The sequence below is a fragment of the Suricata suricatta genome, unplaced genomic scaffold (genome assembly GCF_006229205.1).
Source record: "Suricata suricatta isolate VVHF042 unplaced genomic scaffold, meerkat_22Aug2017_6uvM2_HiC HiC_scaffold_91, whole genome shotgun sequence".
Taxonomy (NCBI): domain Eukaryota; kingdom Metazoa; phylum Chordata; class Mammalia; order Carnivora; family Herpestidae; genus Suricata; species Suricata suricatta.
In genome coordinates, this window is record NW_021916554.1 from 1 (window position 1) to 24060 (window position 24060).

General features: G+C 44.7%; 1 long non-coding RNA gene across 2 annotated transcripts in view; it reads left to right on the forward strand.

The window, feature by feature from the left end:
- The first annotated feature begins 5724 nt into the window (after positions 1 to 5724).
- LOC115285345 overlaps positions 5725 to 24060 on the forward strand; it is a 30722-nt gene continuing 12386 nt past the window's right edge. For both annotated transcript variants that reach the window (XR_003905492.1, XR_003905493.1), the window contains exon 1: positions 5725 to 5893. This is a non-coding gene — a long non-coding RNA (uncharacterized LOC115285345). The remainder of the gene's footprint in view (positions 5894 to 24060) is intronic.

Below are 24060 nucleotides of genomic sequence, written 5' to 3' on the forward strand. Positions count from 1 at the left end.
CCTTGCCTAGTGACACGCTGACTGCCTGTCCAGCAGCCCCGTGAGTGAAGGCTGCTGAGGGCCAGCTATTCCTATTCAGTCTCCAATTGGCCTGACCAGGATGAAGACCCAGAGGGAAGAGGGTGGGAGGGGGCAGAGGGGTGACAGAGACAGGGATGGGGCACGGGGGTGGGGGCGAGCATGAGAGCAAAGTCTATCTGCTGAAAAAGAGGCACAGGAGGGAGAAGGGAGGAGCCCAAAGAAAGAGAGAAGTGGGAGAGTTGGAGAGAGAGAATCCCAAGCACGCTCAGCACTGCCAGCACAGAGCCCAACATGGCCCCAACCCACAGACCATGAGTTCATGACCTGAACTGAAGCCAAGAGTTGGACACTTAATTAACTCAGCCTCCCTGGCTCCCCTATAAAGAATTCCTAAAAAAATAAAAATAAAAAGCTACCCAATGTAACAATGGACGAAAGACTAAATAGACATTTCATCAAAGAGAATTCAAAGAAAACACTAATCACATTAGAAAATGCTCAATATTAGTCATCAGGGTAGGTAAATTAAAACCGCAATGAGACACAATCTCATAGTCACAAGAATGACTATCGTCAAAATATAGACAATACCAACCATTAACAGGATGCACAGAAAGTGGAACCCTTGAGAATTACAGATAAGAATGTCAAGTAGTACAGCCACTATAGAAAACAGCTTGGCAGCATCTTACAAAGTCAAAAAGACACTTCCCATATAGCCACTCCTAGGAATCTACCGAAAAGTAATTAAAATCTCTGTCCACACAAAGACATATATCCAAATTCTTATGGCATCATTGTTCATAAGAGCCCCAAACTGAAAACAATCCAAATGTTGATAATCGGGTGAAGGTACAAGAAAAAATGGTATATTCATACAACAGAAGACCGTTCAACCAAAAAAGGAATGAAGAACTAACACACGCAGTAAGAGGGATAATGAAATTATCCTAAATGAAAAGAGGAGAGTATGCTAAATGAGAAAAGCCGGGTATAATGACTCCATATTGATTTCATTCATCTAAAATGCCCATGAGAAAAAAATTAGAGACAGAAAGCAGGTCAGTGGTATCTGAGGTCACTGGCCGGAGGGGACTTTTGGGAGGGATTAAAGTGCTCTAAAACTGGGTTGTGGTGATGGTTTCAGAATTCTATGATTTTACTAATTCATTCAATTGTCTACTTATAATGGATGATTTTATAGTGCGAAAATTATCTTAATAAAACTGTTAAAATAAAAGTAAATAGTAGGGAAAAGTATACCAAGAGAATTCTATACCAAAAGAAATCTCAGATCACAATATTAGTATTCAAACAGATAAACACAGTACATGTAAAGTGGTAGAAATGTTTCTACAATTTTCCAAAGTGTTTAAAATTTTTGGTGGACTGTATTCAAACCCTTTTTTAGAATATATTTTATCTCCTGTACAGTCATTAGTCATTGAAATTACTCCCAAAATATTGGCGCTAAGCTCCAAAAGCCGTCCTTCAATTTTATTCATAATCCTTCTATCATAGATTTTCCTCATTGGTCTTCACAAAGTCTAATGATAGAGTTCTGTGTTTTTGTTTTAAAAAAGAGAAACTAAAGCTCAGAGAAGTGGAACAAATTTCCAAATATGACTCTGGTGGACTTCTTAATTAAGAATCTCAATCCTGATATCCCTTAGGCATATTGCCTTTGTGCTGCTAAATTAGATACATCTTCATTTCAGATACAAGCTATAAAATGGAATCATCTATGGTCCTTTCCTTGTTCATGAAAAAACAGAATATATCCACACATATGAGAAAAAAATTAAATCACACTCTATACTGATAGCAATGTCACCCTCAGATTTTCTGGGCTGTGTGTGTGTATGTGTGTTGATTTATTTTAAAGCTTCAACCATCCAGTCTTTGATGCCATAGTAAAGAGATTAGAGACAGCCAAATGCACTCTTGTCCAGGGCAATAAACAGACGATGACATCAAGGGGAGCCAACCTGCCTAAGATAACAGCTCAGGAGGGCAGCATTATCTGTCAGGTCATAATTATGAATATCTTTATGGTCCCACTTGAGACTTCAGTAACTCTCCTAATCAGTGTCAGAAGTTATCCACAGGGTCTGAACAAAGCAGCACAGAAAACAATGTGAACGCTTTAAGATGGCTGCTTTCTTCAGAGTGCATAATCAGAGTTTAGTTTTCTAAACTCCCTAATGGATTGAAAGATGGACACAAGGAGCTCAACCACTGAGAGTAACAGCTGCATACCTGTTATATAAATTAAGTAGCCATAGATTTTGTGAGGAAGAGATTTCAGTCTATGTGTACCATATGAGAAAAGCAACCCAGCCTATCTCCTGATACTTTAGGAAGTGCTAGAGATTACACTGGAAGGGGGGCTGGTGAGGGGCAGCGGAGAGAAGGCAATGAGGAATGACGAACAAAAACGAAAAGGATAATGTAACTTCCAAGTTATTATCCCCTTGGTCTTAATGCTTGCACTGAAATAATGTATCCTACTGCACAAAATAAACTCCTTAACAAAAAGGAGGAGAAAGGTAGTGGAAAGCTTCCATGAAAAATCAATTGCTGCTACTAATACTTAAATCACTATCATTTTAGTGGGGTTTTTTTTCCTTTTATTAAAGTCACATAATAGTGGTATAGCTTTGCATGCAGTAAAATGTAGTTGAATTAGGGAGAAAGTTCTCAAAGGATTAAAACTCTCAAAAATAAATAAAAGACATAAAATTTAAAAAAGTATATTCACTTATAATACAAAATAGAGAAAAGTACACTATGAATGAATAAAGCAGGGTAATAAATGCTGGAGGGGGTGGGGAATAAGTTTTTATTTAATCCTGCTTTCCTCTTACACAAATATATACACTGACCTCGGTCACTATGACCTGGTATGAAAGAAATGAACTCATAGCCTCACTAGGTGCGATAGACATCTTGACTGAGTTAGCTTCAAGAAAGGAAGGCTGATTAAAAAGCATTTCTTCTATGAATAAACCTATAATAAATCACATTTCATGAGACCACTCAATATCATAGAAAGAAAATGCTTTTGGCGAATGGCTTCCTTAGAAAATGATACTTAGAAATGTTGGATGACTTATGAAGACAACTTTTCCCTCTCTCACAGATATAACCAACATTGTGGAAGTCAGCTCTGAAAGGTTAAGAAGTAATCTTGTCACAAAAATATCTTGGTGGGGGGCACCTGGGTGGCTCAGTCGGTTAAGCATCAGATTTGTGTCAGGCCATGATCTCACAGTCCGTGGGGTCGAGCCCCGCGTCGGGCTCTGTGCTGACAGCTCAGAGCCTGGCGCCTGCTTCAGATTCTGTGTCTCTCTCTTTCACTGCCCCTCCCCAGCTGGCTCTTTGCTCTGTCTCTCAAAATAAAGACATTAAAAAAATTTTTTTTTAAATCATGGTGGTCCAATATGATTCACAGAGCTCTAGGAAAGGATAGTCCAGATCTGAAAGTAAAAGAGAAAAGAAAGAAGTGCCAACATGGTATTTTCTTGGAATAGTGGACCTTTCTTAAATATTTAGGCAAACTAAAAGAGTACTATGACTTGACAGGCTTAGCTAAAGGAAATGGTTTGTCCCATGAGGTACTGTTACTTTAATAGGCAAAAATTCCTTAGCAACATTATTAAGATCTTGGGCACTGTGAGATATGCTAAGAGAATTTTAGCATCCATGTTTCATACTAGCAAAATTCCTTTCATCATGATTTTTCAAATACCATTACAGTAGTTTTGATAGTTATAATTTCTAGCCAAGGAAAAGAATGTCTGACCATACATTTGGAAAAACACAACAGCTTCACCTACTTTTTCCACTGCAAAATCTGCTCCGAACCAGCCAAAACCAGTAAGGAAGTACACAGGGCAATTTCAGTATTGTTGATCAAGGACAAGTGCCTAATAGTTTCATTCCAGGATATCTGTTTATCAGCAGTTTTCTATACATAGATAACAACTGAAAATGGTGAGATAGGAAGACTTTATTCAAAGTGAGGGGGACTACTGCAGTGAGTTATGTGGTGGTGGAGAGATTGAGATGGACCATGAATGGGGAGCATCCAATCTAGTAGATAGAAATGACCTGCGGAGCTGTGCAAATTGAAAGATTTTTAGAGGCAGAAGGGGGCAGTAACAAATTACTTATACTAAGCAGAAGAGGAGATTGGTTACTGCAAAGTTACTTTCCTTCAGAGGATGGCTTCCATCTATCACGCAGCTTACCTATCTAGTGCTGATCTTGTGACTCCTAATTGACTCATTTAAGATCCCATTTGAAGGAGAGCTGAAAATTAATTAAGGGTAGGCTTGGTGCAGGGGGCTTAAGAAGCAACTCCATTTTAGGACTGTTGTCTTGTTTTTAACCCAGAACACAATCTGCATTCTGACAAGACTGACCTAATTGGAATCTTGCTGAGGGCAGGCAGAGGCGGGGAATAGTGGACGATGAGGAGCCTGATTAAATATCCAGGGCGATCAGATACTGAGAATGGGGGATTCTGGATAAATTGGCTTAGTAAGATTCTTGCTAAAATTGGGCAATGCAGAAAAACACGAAGTACACAGAGAAGGGCTAGTTGAAAAAGTACTCAGAGGGGACGCCTGGGTGGCTCAGTCGGTTAAGCCTCTGGCTTCGGCTCAGGTCAGATCTCAGGTTTGTGGGTTCAAGCCCCGCCTCAGGCTCTGTGCTGACAGCTAGCTCAGAGCCTGGAGCCTGCTTCCGGTTCTGTGTCTCCTCTCTCTGCCCCTCCCCCTCTCATGCTCTGTCTCTCTCAGCATCAAAAATAAATAAAACATTTAAAAAAAAAGAAAAGAAAAAGTACTCAGAGGAACCTGCATAGAATTTGGTCAAGGAGTGACTCTTCTTCATTTCATTTAAGTTTAATTAAAATTTAAACTGGATATTGGACGGCATAGCTAAAATTTTTCTAACCCTTCACATTTCTTATGATGATATAAGAAATACTAGAAGCATTTAGAGTTTACCAGCAATGAATTACCTTAATCTGAAGAGAGATGATTTCCATAACCAGCATGTTTGTGGTGTAAAAGATGATTTGTCCTTTTTACAGGTAACATTAATTTTTAAGTCGTGTGACGTTTACTTAACCACCTGTATGCTGCCTAACTCCAGGATAGGTTGCCTGTCCTTTGCGATAGTGGCTTATTTGGCAAGAACCTCTCAAGTATACAAGAACTGGCATTTGGGCTGGTTTATACTCTTTGTGAGAGCTGAGAAATTTGTTTCAAAATTGGACACAGGTTGCTAAACTGACCTAGAAGACATTTAAAATAAAATGACAATACCGTATTAAAAAAAAATTAGGACCAAGAAGAAAAAGAAAAATGCGGTAGCAAGAATTAAGGAGGTCTTCCCTAGGAAGTTTGTTGGTCTGCTCCATTCCTGGGAAATTCGCAGTACTGCCTCTCCTCCCCGGGGCCAGGGGCCTCAAGTCCAGGGAGCAGGTCACCTTCTGCCTGACTTTCGGACGACCGCCTCAGGGTAGTCCCCTTGGCCCCGCCCCATCCACCTGGGCATCCTATGGACCACGCCTCCCCCGAGCGCCTCCCCTCCCCCAGCCGAGGTCTGATCCCGCAAGGCGCGAGTCTGCCAGTTCTCGTGCGAAGCTCCAGGTCCTTTCGCCCGGGCCGGCCGGCCTGGCGTGGGGGCGGAGCGCGCACGCGCCACAACGCCAGCGCTTTCCCCGGCTCGTGCGGGGCCTGAGCCTCTCGGCCCGCGCCGGCTCCATTCGCGCTAGCTGGCTCCTGCCGCCGCGTCCGCCAGGGTCGAGCGGGAGTTTGAGGAGTTGGATGGTGAGACTCGCTGGCAGCTGCTGTACTTGGTGAGTCATGGACTCGCGCAGCCGCAGCAGTTCTCGCCGTGGACCCAGGATGCGCCCGACTGCCCTCCGCCCCCCATCGCCTACTACTCGGCGCCCCGGCCGAGTCAGGGGCCCGCGTACGCCCACCGCGTCTCTCGTCCCTCTGGAACAAAAATTCTTGAGATTGGGGGTGTTCTTCGTGAGCGCAAGCGCAAAGTCAGTTCTCGAAGGCTGCTCTGCAGCGGCACCTGGTGGCGGGCCGCGGCAGCGGTTGAGGGGGGAGGCCGGGGTACCGGAGAGACCCGCGGGCGATCCGAGAAGCCGCCGGGGGCCGCGAGGCTTGAGGGGAGGCCGCGGGCGCGCGGCGGGGAGCCGGCTGCAGCCTCGCGGTAGCTCCCACGCCCCGGTGTGTCAGGCTCTGCCCGTGGACACCTTTGTCGCTGGCCAGGTGTTCCGCGGCCGCAGGGGCCGGGCCCGGGCGCGGCCCGCATTTCCGATGGCAGGGTCGGCTCTTGCTTGGTTGTGGTGGGTGGCTCCTGGGCCTCTGGAACTGGCCGTGCCTGACCATCGTGGGGGCGGACGCTCCCAGCGAGTCAACAGTCTTCGTGTTTTCGGAGAGCCCAGTGTCTTCAGCGCGTCGGTTGTCCTCCACAGACAGCTTCCAGAAAGGAGAATAGGATTTGGTCGTGTTAAGAGAAGGAATAAGGGTGTTCTTTCAATTTTCTTTACTGAAAAATACTTAACATACAGTAAAACTTACAGATTTTGCCCATGCAAGTCAGCGAGTTTTCTAAATGTATACAAAGAGCCTTTACATTACCTGTCACGCCCTTCTAACGTCCCTTAGACCACCCCTGTTCTGATTTCTTGCCACCATATGACAATCTTGCTTGTTATCAAGCTCATCTGAATGGACTCATATAGTTGAATTCTTTTGTGACGAGCTTCTTCAGATCAACTAGGGAACCCTTTAATGCAAACAGGACTTTATATCTTTTTAAATGATTTAGGTGTCTGCTCTGTACTGTTTAATTATTAGCATATTCTTCCCAAGATTGAATTGAGTGGTTGGTGAGTTAAATGCTGCTCCAGCTCTTCGGTTCACTCTTTTTTTTTTTTTTAACGTTTTATTTATTTTTGAGAGAGAGAGCGTCAGCAGGGGAGAGGCAGAGATACACACACACACACACACACACACACACACACACACACACACGCAGAATTTGAAGCAGGCTCCGGGCTTTCAGTTGTCAGCACAGAGCCTGACAAGGAGCTAGAACCCTTGCACCCAGAGGTCTGATCTGAGCCGAAGTTGGGCACTTACCTGACTGATCCGCCCAGGCGCCCTATGGTTCATTCTTTTCACAGTAAAGAAAAAAGAACTTTTTTCCTATAAATTTGGTTGATCCTTGGTCCCCCGCCCCCCATTTCATTTAATGAAATGACAGTAAAAAATGTTTTCTTGGTCATTATGATTAGAATGTGGCATTTTCTTCTTGAACACATTAGCAGGAAGTGTAATAAATACGCTGATTCAGCTGAGTACAGAGCATGTTAGAATAGAAAACTAAGTTTCAAGAATGCTGGTAAGGGCTTTACCATTTATGGAACATTCTAAATGCATTTGAATAGGATTGTTTCTGTGAGAGCCTGCCAGCTGGGTCTTCTCCAGTTACATTTGTTTAAATAGAAGCTGCTGTGGAGGTGATAGAGTGGTAGATCAGTGATATATCAAAACACAGATTTGAGAAAAGAAAGGTGAATGCTGCAGCTTTATTCAGCATGAGAGTTCAGTTTGGCAGTTTGATTTTGGGGGAGAAAATGGGAGTATTGTTAATATTTTTGAAAAGTTAATGAAAACAGTAATCCCTCTCACCAGAAAAATGTACTTTCTTACAGCCACTGAAAATTTCAGATTCCGTTTCAAGGAGTTCAGGAAACTCTTTTGTGGACTATGCCAAGGAATCCTTTAGTGGGTTGGTCATTGCTCTTATCATTGTTTCCTAATGGAAGAAGAAGAGCCTTAGTTTGGTCCGTAGAAATCATGCAATACACATGGTGTTACAGTAAAAGGAGGTCAGGAACCACATAAATTAGTAATGGAAAGCAAGTCCAGCAAGAGATTTTCATTTGACTCTAGAATATCTATTCAACCGTGGTACAAATGTACTGAGCATCAGTGGTGTGCCAGGCCCGGCTTTGGGCCTTCGAGATTCAACAAAGAATGCAGCAGAGTTCCTTCTCTTGAGGAGCTCACATTCTAGGACTTGTTCTTTTTCGGGCCTCCTTGCAGTTCCCCATTTTCATTCATTTACTCATTAGACTGAGTCCCAGGCTTGAGGATCCAACCTGCCATAGAGTATTAAGTGGGTAAGAAGAGGAAAACATAAAAGAAATGCAAAAGCTAGTGTTAAGCACGGAGTACTGCCTAATCACCCAGAGGGGTGCACCTGGGAATTCTGGTGCTCCTTCCTGGAGGAGGGATCACCTTACCTAAGTCTTAATGGACAGGTGGGCCCGGTGAAGAGAATAAGGGAGGGGGAAAGAATGAGTGTTCCAGGGAAGAAAGGAAGGTGTACAGTGGCACAGATCATAGAATGCCAAGAGGACTATCAACAAATTATCAAGCTCATTCTACAAGTGTGATGGAAGGGACTAACTAGGCAAGTAGCACAGGGAAGTAGTCTGTTGAAATAAACCTGAAGAGAGATCGTGACCTCCTGGACTAAGGCAGTGGCAGGTGGAATGACGGAAGGGGAGATACAGATTTAAGTGGTAGGGGGATAGATGGATTTGATCTTGAAAGTGTTCAGTTTGAGATACCTTTGAGACATCAAAATGGAAATGTTTACTATATATAAATTTGGAGATCAGGAGAGGCCTGAGCTGTATATAGGATTTTGGAAATCATGAGCAAGTAGGTGGTATTTAAGGTCCTAGACGTGGACGAGATCCTCCAGGGCAAATATGGAGAATTTGGCAATGCTGAAGGCCAACAACAGAATATTATTTATTTTTCTTTTTTACATTTATTTATTTTCGAGAGACAGAAGGAGATAGAGCACAAGCGGGGGGGGGGGGGGGGGGGGGGGGGGGGTGAAACACAGAATCTGAAGCAGGATCCAGGCTCTGAGCTGTCAGCACAGAGTCCAGGGCAGGCCTTTAACTCATGAACTGTGAGAGCAAGACCTGAGCTCAAGTGACAGGCCCCCCAGGCGCCCCACTTTTCTTTCTTTCTTTCTTTTTCTCTTTCAGTCTTTCACTCTTTTTCTTTCTTTTTTTTTAAGCCATTTGTATTTCTTTTCTTTTTTTTTGATATATTGGAGATCTTTTGCACTAAGGAAGTTAAGCTTATGTCATGTATTGCAAATTTTCAATGTATCAATTACGCTTTGACCTTCTTTATGGTATTTTTTTCATGTAGAAAATTTAATTTTTTATAAAATCAGATTTATCAGCCTTTCTAGGTTTTGTGCCATGGTCTAGAAAGGCCTTGTCTATTCCGTGATTACAATAAATTTCCTCCAGTAGTTTCTTATACAATTTTATGGTTTTTAAAAAATGTTTATATGTTCCATCAGGACCTTATTCTTTTAAAGGAATGAGGTAGACATCCAATTAATTTTTTTGTGTGAGGGAGAATGTGCCATTTTAGTCATTTTTAAGTGTACAATTCAATGTCATTGATTCCATTTACAGTGTTGTGCAACCATCACCTCTGTTTTCAAAACCCTTTCAGCACCCCAAATAGAAACTCTGTACCCATTAAGCAGTAACTCCCTACTTCCCCCTCCCCCTATTAACTTGTGCTCTTCTTTCTGTCTGTGAATTTGCATGTTCTAGAGACCTCATGTAAGTGGAAATCATATAGTGTTTTCCCTTGGTTTCTGGCTTATTTGATTAGGGATAATGTTGTCAAGGTGGAACTATGCTGTTGTAGCGTGTTATCAACTTCATTGCTTTTTATGGCTGACTAGTATTTTTCCTGTTTGTACACACCACATTTTGTTTCTCCATCTGTTAACGGACATTTAGGTTGTTTGCACATTTTGACTATGAATAATTCTTCTGTGAGCATGGCTGTCAGATATTTATTTGGAGTCCTTGTTTGTTTGTTTGTTTTGAGAGAGACAGTGTGAGCAGGGGAGAGTCAGAGAGAGAAGGAGACACAGAATCTGAAGCAGGCTCCAGACTCTGAGCTAGCTGTCAGCACAGAGCCCGACGCAAGGCTCGAACCCACAAATGGTGAGATCATGACCTGAGCCAAAGCTGGACGCTTAACCGACTGAGCCACCCAGGTGCCCCTGGAGTCCTTGTTTTTAATTGTTTGGGTTTTTGACCTACAAGTGGAGTAGTTGGATAATATGGTAATTCTGTGTTTAGCTTTTTAAATAACTGTGAACTGTTTTCTGCAGTGGCTGCAACATTTTACATTCCCACTAGCAGTGTTTGAGGATTCTGATTTCTTCATACGCTCACAAACGCTTGTTATCTTCCATTTTTAAATTATAGTCATGCTAGTATGTATGAAATGGTTTAGATTGCATTTCTGTAATGACTAAGGATGTTGTGTATCTTTCTCATATGTTTATTGGCTGACTGTATATCTTTGGAGAAACGTCTATGCAAGTCCTTCACTTTTTTGCCCCCTAAGACTTCATTTTGAAAGGCAATTTTAGGTTCACAGCAAAATTGAAGGGAAGATACAAAAATGCTCACATACTTCCTGCCCCCACACATGTATATCCTTCCTTTTAGCAAAATCCCTCCCCAGAGTGGGACGTTTATTACAATTGATGAGCCTACATTGATATATTGTAATCATCCAAGTCCATAGTTTACCTTGGGGTTCATTTTTGGTGGTGTACAATCTGTGGGTTTAAACAAATGTACTTGTATGCAGCATTATGGCATCATATGTAAAAATCCTGTGCTCTCCCTATTCATTCCTACTCCCCCAACCCCTGTCCCCAACCCCAGCAACCACATTGATTTCTTGTACTGTTTGCATAGTTTTGCCTTTTCCACAGTGTCATATGGTTGGAGTCCTATAGTAAGTAGCTTTTTCAGATTGCCTTCTTTCACTTTAAGGTTCGTACGTGTCTTCATATCTTGATAGTTCATTTCTCTTGAACACTGAGTAATAGTCCGTTGTCTGGATGTACCGTACTTTGTTTATCCCTTCACCTGCTGAGGGGCATGTTGGTTGCTTCCAAGTTTTGGCAATTATGAATAGAGCTGCTATAAATGTCAGGTTTTTGTGTAGACGTAAGTTTTTTACTTCTTTGGGTAAATATCAAGGAGTGCAGTTGGTGGATCATATCATAAGAGTATGTTTAGTTTTGTAGGCCACAACAGCCAAAAATTTTAAAAGTGGCTGTACCCTGTTGGTAGGAATGCAAACTGGTGTGGCCACTCTGGAAAACTGTCTGTAGGTTCCTCAAAAACTTAAAAACAGAACTACCCTGTGGCCCAGGAATTGCACTAGTAGGTATTTATTCAAAGGCCTCAAAAATACTGATTTCAGGGGCATATGCACCCCCAGGTTTATAGCAGCACTATCAACAGTAGCCAGATTATGGAAGGAGCCTAAATGCCCATTGACTGATGAATGGATAAAGATGCGTGTGTGTGTGTGTGTGTGGACACACACACACACACACACACACACATACACGCCACACGCATGCAGTGGAATATTAGCCATCAAAAGAATGAACTTTTGCCATTTGCAACGATGTGGTTGGAACTAGAGCATATTATGCTGAATGAAATAAGTCTGAGAAAAATACCATATGATTTCTGTCATATGTGGTATTTTTTTTAAATGTTTACTTATTTTTGAATGAGACACTCCCAGAGACAGAGATGGAGGCAGAGCAGGAGCAGGGGAGGAGGGACAGAGAGAGGGAGACACAGACTCCAAAGCAGGCTCCAGGCTCTAGACTCTGGGCTGTCAGCACAGTGCTTGATGGGGGACTTGAACCCATGAACCATGCGACCCTGACCTGAGCCGAAGTCGGAAACTCAACCGACTAAGCCACCCAGGCACCCCCATATGTGGTATTTAAGAAACAAAGCATGAACATAGAGGAAGGGAAGAAAAAATAAGATAAAAACAGAGGGAAGCAAACCATACGAGACTCTTAATTACAGAGAGCAAACTGAAGATCACTGGAGGGAAGGTGGATGGGAGTGGGGAGATGAGCTAGATGGGTGACAGGTGTTAAAGAAGGCCCTTGTCGTGATGAGCACTGGGTGTTATATGTAAGCGATGTTATCACTGAATTCTACCCCGGAAGCCAATACTACAGTATATGTCAACTAATCTGAATTTAAATAAAATCTTGGAAGAAGAAAAAAACAAAACAAAGTGGCCATGCCATTTTGTATTACCACCAAGAATGAAGGAGAGTTACTGTGTTTTATGTCCTTATCAGCTTTTGGTGTTGTCAGTGTTCCAGATTTTGGCCATTCTAATAAGACTCTGCTTATTTTTATGTTGTTTGTCCTTTTGTTGTTGCATGGTAGGAGTTCTTTTATATTGTGGTTATTAACCCCTTGTCAGATATATGAGATGCAAATATTTTCTCCCAATATGTGTGTTTCCTTTTAAGTGTATGTCACCATTTGACATTCAGAAGACTTTAATTTTGATGAAGTCCTATGTAATTTTTGTCACCTTGTGCTTTTGGTGTCATAATTTAGAAAACCATTGCCATATCTGTGATTAGGAATGAATAGTTTCAATCCCTATGTTTTCTTCAGAGACTTGTAGTTTTAGCTCTTCCATTAGGTCTTTGATCTCTTCGACTTAGCTTTTGCTTATGATAATGATCCAGTTTCCTTCTTTTGCTGGTGAATACCCAGTTTTCACACACCATTTGTTGAGAGACTTTCTTCTCCACATTGAATGATTTTGGCCTGCGTGTTGCAAATCAAATGACCATCGATCTGAGGTCTTATTTCTGAATTCTGTGTACTCTTCCATGGATCTCTGTGACTGTCTTCATATTATAGCACATTGATTTGATTACTGTAGCTTTGTGGTAAGTTTTGTGATTGGGAAGTAGGAGTCTTCCAACTTTGTTGTTCTTTTTCAAGATTGCTTCGACTCTTCAAGGTCCTGTGAAATTCCATATGAATATTGGGATGAGTTTTTTCATTTGTGCAAAAATTGTCACTGGTATTTTTATAGTGATTACATTGAATTAGAGTATCACTTTGGGTCGTTTTGTCATCTTAGTATTTAAATGTTCCATTCCATGAATATAGGATGTGTTTGTATTTATTTAGGTTGTCTTTAATTTCAGCTGTGTTTTGTGTTTATAGTATACAGGTCTCTCACCTTTTTGGTTATGTTTATTCCTAATTATAGTATTCTTTTTTATTCTATTGTAAATGGGATTGTTTTCTTAATTTCCTTCTTTGGATTCATCGGTGGTGTATAGAAATACAGTTGATTTTTTGTGTGTTGATTTTGTGTTGTGCAGCTTTGCTGAGTTTTTTATTAGCTCTAACAGGTTTTTAATATGGATTCTTTTGGATTTTCTACATAAAACATTCTGTCATTTATGAATAAAGGTAGTTTAAAAACTTTCTTTCCAATTTGGTTGCCTCGTTTATTTATTGCCCAGTTGCTCTGGCTAAAACTTAAGTACTCTGTTGAATAGAAGTGCTGAAAATCGGGGGGCGGGGGAAGCACCTTAGGCGAGAGTTGGTATTAGATTAGAATATTGGTGGGGTATATTTGTGGTGGCTTTAGCTGCCCATGGACAGTTGGCAATGTCTGAAGAGGTTTGTCAGAGCTAGGAGGAGGGATTCTGCTGCCATCTACTGAGCAGAGGCCAGGGTTGCTGTTGCTAACCATCCCATGGTGCACCTGTCAGTCCCCACAGCAAAGAATTATCCAGTCCCACATGTCCGTGGTGCTGAGGCTGAGAATCTTTGGATTTGCAGGTTTCACTGCTGACGGGAAACATTCTTCCTGCCATCTGTAAGGTCACTGTCTATGGGTTCACTCTGCTAGAGGGGGCTGGAATGTTTTAGCATCAAATATCAGTGGAGGCTGATTTTGCCTACTGTGATACAGATCTAGTGAATAGCTCAATGCCTGTCTTCCCATTCACGTTTTGAGAAACATCATGGATTTCATTACTTATACAAAGTGCTTATAAAATAATTTCTTTTTCTGTGTTGGGTATTCTTGAAACTGCTTCATCAGTCTCAGGCCTGTTATTGTTATGATTTGGCTCTACCGTGTGAATTAGTTAGATATGTGCATATAGCTGCATGAGGAAGAAAATCGGCAGTAGCAAACTTAAGAAATAGAGGCTTACTTTTCCCGTGCAGTGACAGTTGTGGAGATTAAAGTCCAAGCTGTTCCTGTGGCTCCATGAAGTCATCCATAACCCAGCTTCCTCTGTTTCTGCTTAGCCTTCCTTAGAATGTGCTCTTTACCTTGTTGGCACAGGCCGTCTCCTGCCCACGTCCACCCCTCACCCCTCGCATCCAAACCAGTACCTAGGGCAGGCAGATGTAAGAAGGACACAGGTCAGCAGAGCCAGGCCAGGGATTTCTGCCTGTTCTCTGGCTAGAACTGTGTCCCATTACTATTATGTGTATTAGAGGCTGTGAAATACAGGTTTTTAGTTGGGCTAACTGTAAGTTGGGAAGTAAAGCTGGGAACTTTGAGTAAGAGGGAATTGGTATTGGGATAGGCAACTAGTATGTACCTCTGGAGCTGCTTTTTTAAGTATTAGGGTTCTGTGTTGAGCTTGACTCTAGTCTGGCATGGTGAGGAAAACAAAGTATTCGGGGTTCTGGTCTTCCTAAATGCACTGAAATTAAAGAAACGTAAAGGTAAGGAGGAGCAAATAATAACATTGGAAATTTGAGAGACTGGACTCTGTAAGTTATGGTGGTTTTTAATTTTAATTAATCGAGAAAATAGAGTGTATTTGTTATGAATGTATTTCTTAACCCCAGGAGCTTGGCTATTTTATGGTGCTTTGTAATGAAAATGTCTTCCCTACCTCTGTACTTGGGGATCAGCTCCATGCTGTTAAAATTTTGTTTTGAAACATCAGTAATGATTTGTCACAATGTAAACAAATAAGTATGTTTTTTAAAATTTTTAAATGTTTATTATTATTGAAACAGAAACAGAGCACGAGTGGGGGAGGATCAGAGAGAGAGGGAGACAGAATCTGAAGCAGGCTCCAGCCTCTGAGCTGTCAGCACAGAGCCCGATGAGGGGCTTGAAGTCACAAACCGTGAGATCATGACCTGAGCTGAAGTCCTACACTTAACAGACTGAGCCACTCAGGTGCCCCAAGTATGTTTCTTTAGGGTAAAAATTGGTATCAGAAACTGACAGATGGACTTAACCGTGGAAAATAGGTTTAAATTTTTTTAATGTCTTATTTTGAAGAGCAAGAAGTGTGGGTGCGCATGCGTTGTGAGTACGCGGGCACAGACACACACACACACACACACAGACACACACACAGACACACACAGACACACACACAGACACACACACACACAGGCAAGAGCAAGTAGGGGAGGGGCAGAGAGAGACAGAATCTGAAGTAGGCTCCAGGCTCTAAGTTGTCAGTGCAGAGCCTGTCACAGGGCTAGAACCCATGGACCACGAGATCATGACCTGAACGAGGTCATAACCCACTGAGCTCCCCAGTGTCCCTGGAAAATAGGTTTATATGCATAATACAAGCATTGAAGAAGGGCTCATGTAACGGACGGCCCCTCTTTGCCCATTAAAATAATTTTTTTTAATTGAAGAAGTTCTTTCTACAATCTGGATAGCAGTCCCTAATCAGATACATGATTTGGAGTGATTTTCTCCCATTTTGTGGATTGTAACAACTTTTCAATCTGATTCTAAAACTATATAGCATTAGGACTTATTATATTAGGATTTGTTAGAATTTTAGTTTATTTAAAGGTAATATATCAACTTCAGAATATATAAATCTATGGTTTAAAATCCAAATGTCACCCAAAGTGCCCAGTAAAAAGGAGTTTAAAGGCCAGGATACTTTGGAAGGAAAGAGGGGCACGTAGGGGGAAAGCTGGCAGGTATCTCTGATGTATGGGGTTTTCATTTTTAATTATGTAAGGTTCAGGTGTACCACCTTCCTATTTGGCATCTGTATACACGACAGAGTGACACCACCAAAGGAATAGTTACTTCCATCACCGTGCAGTTGGCCTCCTTCACCCAATTCACCCCCCTAAACCCCCTTCCCGATAGGTAACCTCTAGTTTGCTTTCTGTAGCTGTACGTTTTTTATTTTGTTTGTTTTTTTAGATTTTAACTGTGAACGATTCATACAGTATTTGTCTTCCTCCTGTGAGTTATTTCGTTAGCATACCTCCAGGTCTGTCTGTGCTGTAACAAATGGCAAGGTTTCATTATTGTTTATGGCTGAGTACTAGTCCATTGTTTTATTTATATATATATTCATATCTTTTTATCCTTATGTCAGTCAGTGCACCTTTAAGTGTTTTCCACATTTTGGCTATTATAAATAATGCTGCAATGATGTGTTTTATTCTTTTCCAAAAAGAGATTTGAATGAGGTATTGAAAAGTGGCAGTAAATGTTTAATTTCACTGATGGTAACATGACTATGATATTTATCTATATTTTTCTGTTTGATATGTTTTATAATTAAAACAACTTTTAATAAATTTATTTATTTTTTAATGTTTTTTATTTATTTCTGAAAGACAGCACGAGAAGGGGAGGGTCAGAGAGAGAGGGAGGTACAGAATCCAAAGCAGGCTCCAGGCTCTGTGCTGACAGCTAGCTCAGAGCCTGACGCGGGGGTCGAACCCACAAACTGTGAGATCGTAACCTGAGCCGAGCCGGATACTCAACCAACTGAGCCACCCAGGCACCCCTATAATTAAAACAACTTTTGAGTTACATAAATCTGTACCCTTCCCTAGATGTTCAGTCTTTCTCCCTGGAAGATACTAACTTCTCATCTTCTTCTAGAATTATTCAGTGTATTCTCAGACATATTTATGTTTGAGTGGAGTGCTCACTCCCCCCATGGGAGCCTATACTTTTGTACTTTTTTTCACTACACAGTGTATCTGTGAAATTGTGTCACATCGCTGTAGCACGTGGTGTCCTTTTTACTGTTCCATGTATTCTGCTGCACGGGTGCATTATGCTTTATCTCCCCAGTTCCCCCCTGAAGGACACTTCTCTTCTTGCTAATTTTCACTCTTCTGTACAGTGTACATCCTTGTGCGTAAATCTTTGCACGTATCTGTGTGGCTCTGTGATATAAATTCCTAGAGGGTAAAATGGGTTAGTCAGATTTATGATCTTAGTAAATCATTCTCAAACATTGTATCTGTGTACATTCTGTCAGAGAGGGAGGGAAAGCCAGCGAGAGAGACAGAGTGCAAGTGGGGAGGGGCAGAGAGAGAGGGAGATACAGAATCTGAAGTAGGCTCCGGGCTCTGAGCTGTCAGAACAGAGCCTGATGTGGGGCTCAAACTCACAAACTGCGGGGTCATGACCGGAGCTGACGTTGGACGCTTAACAGGCCGAGCCACCCAGGCACCCCCTCATGTTTTTAAACACAATTCAGCAGCTTTTTTAGTATATTCCCAAAGTCACGTAGCCATCCGTCAGTTTGAGAAGATTTTCATTACCCAACAAAGAAACCAAGCTCCCCTTAGTAATCAATCCCCAGCCCTCTCCTTGACAAGCTGCCATTTATCGACGCCCTGGGCTGTGCCAGGCTCTGTGCTCAGTTCATTTTCAGGATGACTCCACAGGTGAGCACGATTCTTGTTCCCATCTACCAGATGACAAAGCTGAGGCCAAGAGAGGTGAAATGACTGCCTGTATCGCTCAGCTAGGAGTGGGTGGCGTTGGGATTTGAACCCACGGGGAGCCTGTGCTTGGCTCGAATTAGATGTTTCCCAAACTCTTGTCATTCTGTCACTTTGAGTACTCTTCATATTTGTGAACCACCCAGACTAAGATTTAGTTAATAATTTTACTTGAACTTGATTAGCTTTTTTAAAAAATATAGCACTTTGATTGAAATAAAAGTCACACGCCATGCAATTCGTTCTTTGAAAAGGTACAAGTCAGTGGGCTTTTGTAAGTTCACAGACTTGTGCGACCATTAGCCCTCCCTCTCAAAAGGAAGTCGCACCCATTCACTGCCACCCCCTGCCACCCTGTGTCCCCTCCTCCCAGCCCTAGGCCAACGCCATTCTGTTTTCTGTGAATTCACCTGTTCGTGGAACCTCAGATAATGGGATCATCCAGTCTTTGTGCTTTTGTGTCTGGTTTCTTTCGCTCAGTGTCATGTGTTCAAGGGTCATCCGTGCCGTCGTGTGGGTCAGATTTCCATTCCTTTTTGTGGCTGAATCCTACTGCGCTATGTGGATAGACCACGTTTCACGGATACTTGGTTTGCTTCCACTTTTCTGGCTGCCATGAACCCTGCCCACCATGTTAGAGTCCCATGGTGCTGGCTAGATGTCCTCAAAATCTTAACCTGTCTCTGCACTTGTTACGTGTTTTGTTTTCTGATGAATTGCAGGACCCCAGGACTGTTGATTCCTTGGTTCACCTCCATATTGACCATGCCACGTGGACGCTCACTCCGTGTTTGCTGAAGGTGTGAGTGGGTGGATGGGGGTGGGGGGAGACAGGAGCCCCGTACAGGGGACAGAGGACAGACGTACCCAGGAAGGAGTGGCTGATCATCTCCCTGGCCTGGTTGTGAGGCAGGGCTCAGGGTCCAAGCAGAGCTGGGTCTCCGGGGGGAGTAGAAGTGGGCCAGGTAGGGAAAGGCAGGAGGGGCCATCAGGCAGAGGGACACGGCTGAGCTGGGCTTGATGGCCTGTGTTGCAGCCCTGATTTGTGCTTGCCATGTAGTTCCCGGGTGTGTGCAGGGGGTTACTCTCCTGCTCCCAGGGTGTCCCCTCCAGCACTGAGGGGAGAAGAAGGCTTAGAGGAATAATGGAGAATTGAGTACCAGCAGGGGGCAGGGCAGGGGGCAGAATTCCCAGGACCAAGTCCCCCTCCACCAGCCTCAGAGCTCAGGCGATTGCTCAGGGGCCAGCGCAGGGCTTCCGAGTGCTCAGTGACAGGGCGCTCCCTCCAGATTCTGCCCCAGGAGCTGCCGGCAGCAGGCGGGCCAGCCGCATGGGGATTCAGTGCCAAACCGGGACACAGGGGACCTGCGGCCGCGTATTCCAGCCTGCCCCTGCTGTCCAGTGTTTCACAGAACAAAATGGGTGATCTTGATCTTCATGTGAAATCTCACCATTGTTAAAATCTAAACTTGTTTTTCCTTTATTTAATTTTTTAAAGTGTTCATTTTTGAGAGCAAGCGAGCAAGCATGTGAGGGTGCCCATGTATGGGAGTGGCAGGAAGAGGGGGCAGAGCATCCAAAGCAGGCTGTGCACTGTCAGCACAGAGCCTGCTGAGGGGCTCAAACTCACGAACTGTGAGATCGCGATCTGAGCCAATGTCGGATGCTCAACCAATTCTATTTTTTTTAGTATTTTATTTTTATGTAATCTCCACACCCATTGTGGGGCTTGAACTCACTACCCCGAGATCAAGAGTTGAATGCCCCACCTAAAATCTCACCATTTTTTGTGTCCAAAAAATGTCATTTGCCTTGTGCAGTACTCAAAGCTACCCATAGAGGGCGAGATGGAGATGGTCTAGTTGCAACATTATTTTTTTATTAGTTTTTATCCCTCCTTTTGCCTTCCGTCCTTCTCTGAAAAAGCCAAATCTTCTGTGACTCCTCGGATTTTCTTTTTAACACATGCCACTGATTTTGGTACACGTGTCACCCAGGTCCGTGCCCCTGTAGGTCCCTTAGCAGTTTCTATTTTACAAGCCCCCGATTTGTTGTCACTTATGATGTTTCTCTTCTGAAGGAATTACTTTGTGGGGGAAAATTCTGTTTTTATTTTATTTCTAAGAGGAGTGTGGCATATGTGTGTGGGGGATGGGTAGCCCATAATGAGAGCCCCATGAAAATAGAAATAGCATTTTTGACTTGAGCAGAAGTATTTCCAGAGATGCTAAATCTTCTCCTTGAACTCAGGCTCTCTTGAGAAGAGGACCATTTGGTCCTGTTTCAGTTGAGCTTGGTTCCATGCCACCTCTTCTGAGAAGCTCTCCTGGGCTGCATCCTTTGTGGTGAGCCCAGGCCCCTTAGTCCCCCATTGCTGTAGTGCTTCTCCCCCATAGACCCTGAGCTCCCTCAGGGCAAGGATCCTGTTTCACTCAGCCTCACTCAGGGTCCTCATCCTCCACAATGAATCCTCAAGGCAATCAGTGGCTGAGCACTTGGAGTCTGACACCACCTGGGCTTTTCCTCCCAACAGCCTCAGGAGGGAAGAAATTATTGTCAGCCTGGCTTTACATCTGAAGAAGCTGAGGCCTGGTGAGGAGATGCAGATTACCCAGGGTGATGCTGTGGGCAGGGTAGGGGTTTGGTTGGAGCACAGGCCTATCTGGCTTCAAATGCCTGCTCTAGACAGCTCTGTGCTTCCTCTTCCTGCAAGGCTTCATGAATTAGTGGGGAGGGGGCTCCCCAGCTGGGGTCTTGGGGCTGCTGGTGCCCACCTTGGGACTGTGTCTCTGGTGTGACTTCTGATTTCTTTTTTTCTTAAGTTTATTTTACTTATTTTGAAAGAGAGAGATCACAGGAGGGGCCGAGAGAGGGGGAGAAAGAGAGAATCCCAGGAGCGAGCCCGATGTGGTGCTCGAACTCACAAACCATGAGATTATGACCTGAGGTGAAATCAAGTCAGTTGCTTAACCGACTGAGCCACACAGGTGCCCCTCTGTTTGTCACTTCTTCCCTCAGTCCGTTGCTTCCCCACTCCTCCTGCTGCTGCTGCTCCTCCTCCTCCCCATTCTCCCTTGACTCATGTTCCTCCTTTTTTCTCCTCCTTCTCCAAAAGCTTACTGGAATATAATTTGCATACCATGAAATTCACTCATTTAAACTCTCCAATTAATGTTTAGTACATTTACAAAGGTGTACAGCCAGCAACACGAATTCCAGGACCATTTCCTCACCTCAGAAATGCCCTGTGAGTTGGCTCTGCCCTGGCCAGAGGGGCTCTGAGGTGCTTTTTTTCCCAGTGGAGATAAGCTCCTACTTGATGGGCTGACCTCAGCTTGGGCTCCTGCAGGCTTCCTGCCAGCCAGAGTGCTGAACTCAATATGCCTGTAGCCAATCATGGCCAAGGTGCTTTGAGCCTCTGCTGAGAGCCTCCAGCCCTGAGCACTTTACACTTAGTACCTCATTTCCTTCTCCCTGGGATGCTGTGGGGCAGGCACCCTCACCACCCCTATTTTATCTAGGGAACTGGGACTCAGAGAGATTAAATTACCAGCCCATATCGCATAGCTAGCTACTGCTGGGATGGGGATTTGAACTCAGGCTTGTCTGCCTGTGGCACCTATACCCTTCACTGGCATCCCAGGCTGCCTCTGTGAGACCTGCTCCCTCCTGCTGGCTTCCGATGGATAGCATTTCCCTATGTCCGTGTCCTGCTTCTCTAGAGGTTGTCAACCTCAGAAACACAGGGGACATGTGAATGGCTTTTGTGGGTTCCCTCCCACCTTTTAAAGTTTAGTTGTTAGAGTGCACAGAGGCAGGTGCATGAGTGGGGGAGGAACGGGGCGGGGGGGGGAGGCGGGCAGGAGAGAATCCCAAGTAGGCTGTGTTCTGTCAGTGCCGAGCCTGATATGGGGCTCCTCAGCAGGAACTGTGACATCATGATCTGAGCCGAAACCTAGAATTGGACTCTTAACCAACTGAGCCCCCAGGAGCCCTTCTGTCAGTCCCTTTTTTGGTGGCTGATAGGGTGCCATGCACACAGTAGGTCTGCCCTCAGTGAGTTTTGAGTACATGGATGGAAAGTGTGATTTCCTCGTCAACAGGACTAGTGTTGGAGCAGTGGAAATTATGAGCCCATTGGGAAGCGGTTATAGAGCACCTACTAAGTGCTGGGCTGGGAACAGTGGAAATTCTGAGCCCTTTGGGGAGTGGTTATCGAGTACCTATGAAGCGCTGGGCTGGGAGCAGTGGAACTTTTGAGCCCTTCAGGAGGTGGTTACAGAACACCTACTAAGCGCAGGGCTGGGAGCAGTGGAAATTTTGAGCCTTTCAGGAGGTGGTTACAGAGCACCTACTAAGTGTTGTGCTGGGAGCAGTGGAAATTTTGAGCTCTTCAGGATGTGGTTACAGAGAATCTACTAAGCGTTGGCAGGGAGCATTTGAAATTCTGAGCCCTTCGGGAAATGGTTACAGGGCACCTACTAAGTGCTGGGCTGTGTGCCAGGCCTTGCCTGTGGGGAGCGTGGAGCCCTGTGGCTCTCATCACACTGGCACCCTGACACACACCTAGAGGGTGCTCAGTGACTCATGCTTGCTCGGAGGGCCTCCTGGAAACATGCTGCTGCTGTGCGGCTTGACACATGGTTGGATTTCCAAGGCTGGAAAGGGCATTCCTGGCCAAGAATGCTGTCTGAACAAAGGTTGGGAGGCTGAGAGTCCACACATGGTTGAGAAAAATGGGTTTAGCTTCGGCAGTACCTGGAGGCCATATGGATGAGGGCATCAAAGGCCAAGCCAGGGGACCCTGATGGCCCTTCCAGCATCTGGGGTGGTGGCCACGTTGGCACCATCCCCGACATGGGGCCTGGACACTGCTGGTGCACCAGGAGCCTGTGCTGAGTGAGTGGGCTGCCTCTGTTCCTGCAGGATCGTAAATTCAGACACTAGTGAGGGCCGGGGCATGGCCCAGTCCTGGGTTGCGGGAAACAGGAGGAATGTGGCAGATTTGGTCCCCAGGCAGCACACAGGAATGCAGGCCCATGGGCTAGGTGGTCCCATCACCCTGGAGAAGCCATAATCAGCATTGCATGCAGTTTGCCAGATGCACCAAAGCTGGCAATTCATTCAAATAACAGAGCTTCGTACTCCTGCCTTCCCTCCCCCACCAAAACCCCCAGCCCCTGAACCATGCCCAGGGGGCTGCCGCTTTTCTGTCTCTTCCTTCACGAACTCTGATGGCCATTTTAAGAAACTCCAGGCCCATGTGGCTGGTTTCTGTGAAGCGCTCACCTCTCCGGAGGTCTCCGTGGTTGTGGTACCTTCAGTCTGCTCTTGAATGAATGAATGACCTTAATAAGAGTGGCCTTGGGACCTCTGTGGCCAGATGTTGCATGTGGACTTGGGGAGACAGGCTCCCCAGGGTCGGCCCCTTGGGGACAAGGGATGGAAGGAGGAACTGCAGAGAAGCAGAATGTTCCGTCGGAAGAGGTGCTGTGGGTCACTGATGGCAGAGGGGGCTGGTGTAGGGTCAAGTGGTGAAAGGCAGGCAGGAGCCTGGGACTGGGGGATGGGAGACAGGGATAGGAAGGTGTTGAAGATATGTGTGCGTGGAGGAGTGGGAGGGGTGCCTTTGTCACATGAGTGCAGGTGGCTCTACTACCAGGTGGAGATGAGCCCCATGCTAGGTACTGACCCAGACTAGGTGGAGGTCACTTCCAGCCTGGAGCAGGGTGCTGCTCCACGGGGCATGCCCTGGTGACTGTCACCATCTCTGGGTTGGAGCTTGGTGGTTTTCCAACTTTGGTGGCTGTCCACCCCCACCAGCCTGGTCTTGGGTCATCCCTGACTCCCATATCGGACTTGCTGGTCTGGATTTTCCACTGTTCCCTTATTTTTTTTTTTAGTTTATTTATTTATTTTGAGAGAAAGAGAGCCAGGGGAGGGGCAGAAAGAGGATCCCAAGCAGGCTCCATGCTGTCATTGCAGAGTCCTGTGAGGGACTCGAACCCAGGAACCTTGGGATCATGACCTGACCTGAAGCCAAGAGTGGGTCACTTAACGGACTGAGCCACCCAAGTGCCCCTGGCTTTTTCACTTTTTATTCTTCCCACCCCTGCCCCTGTCTCCGTCGTCTCTGTCTCCATCCCTACCCCTTCCCTGCTCTCTCCCCAGCTGTGCTCAGTTCATTTTGTCCTTGACTGCCTCTTGGGCCATGTGTCTCCTGCTCCCTCTGTCTTTCTTTGGGCTCCTCCCTTCTCCCTCCTGTGCCTCTTTTTCAGTAGATAGACTTTGCTCTCATGCTCGCCCCC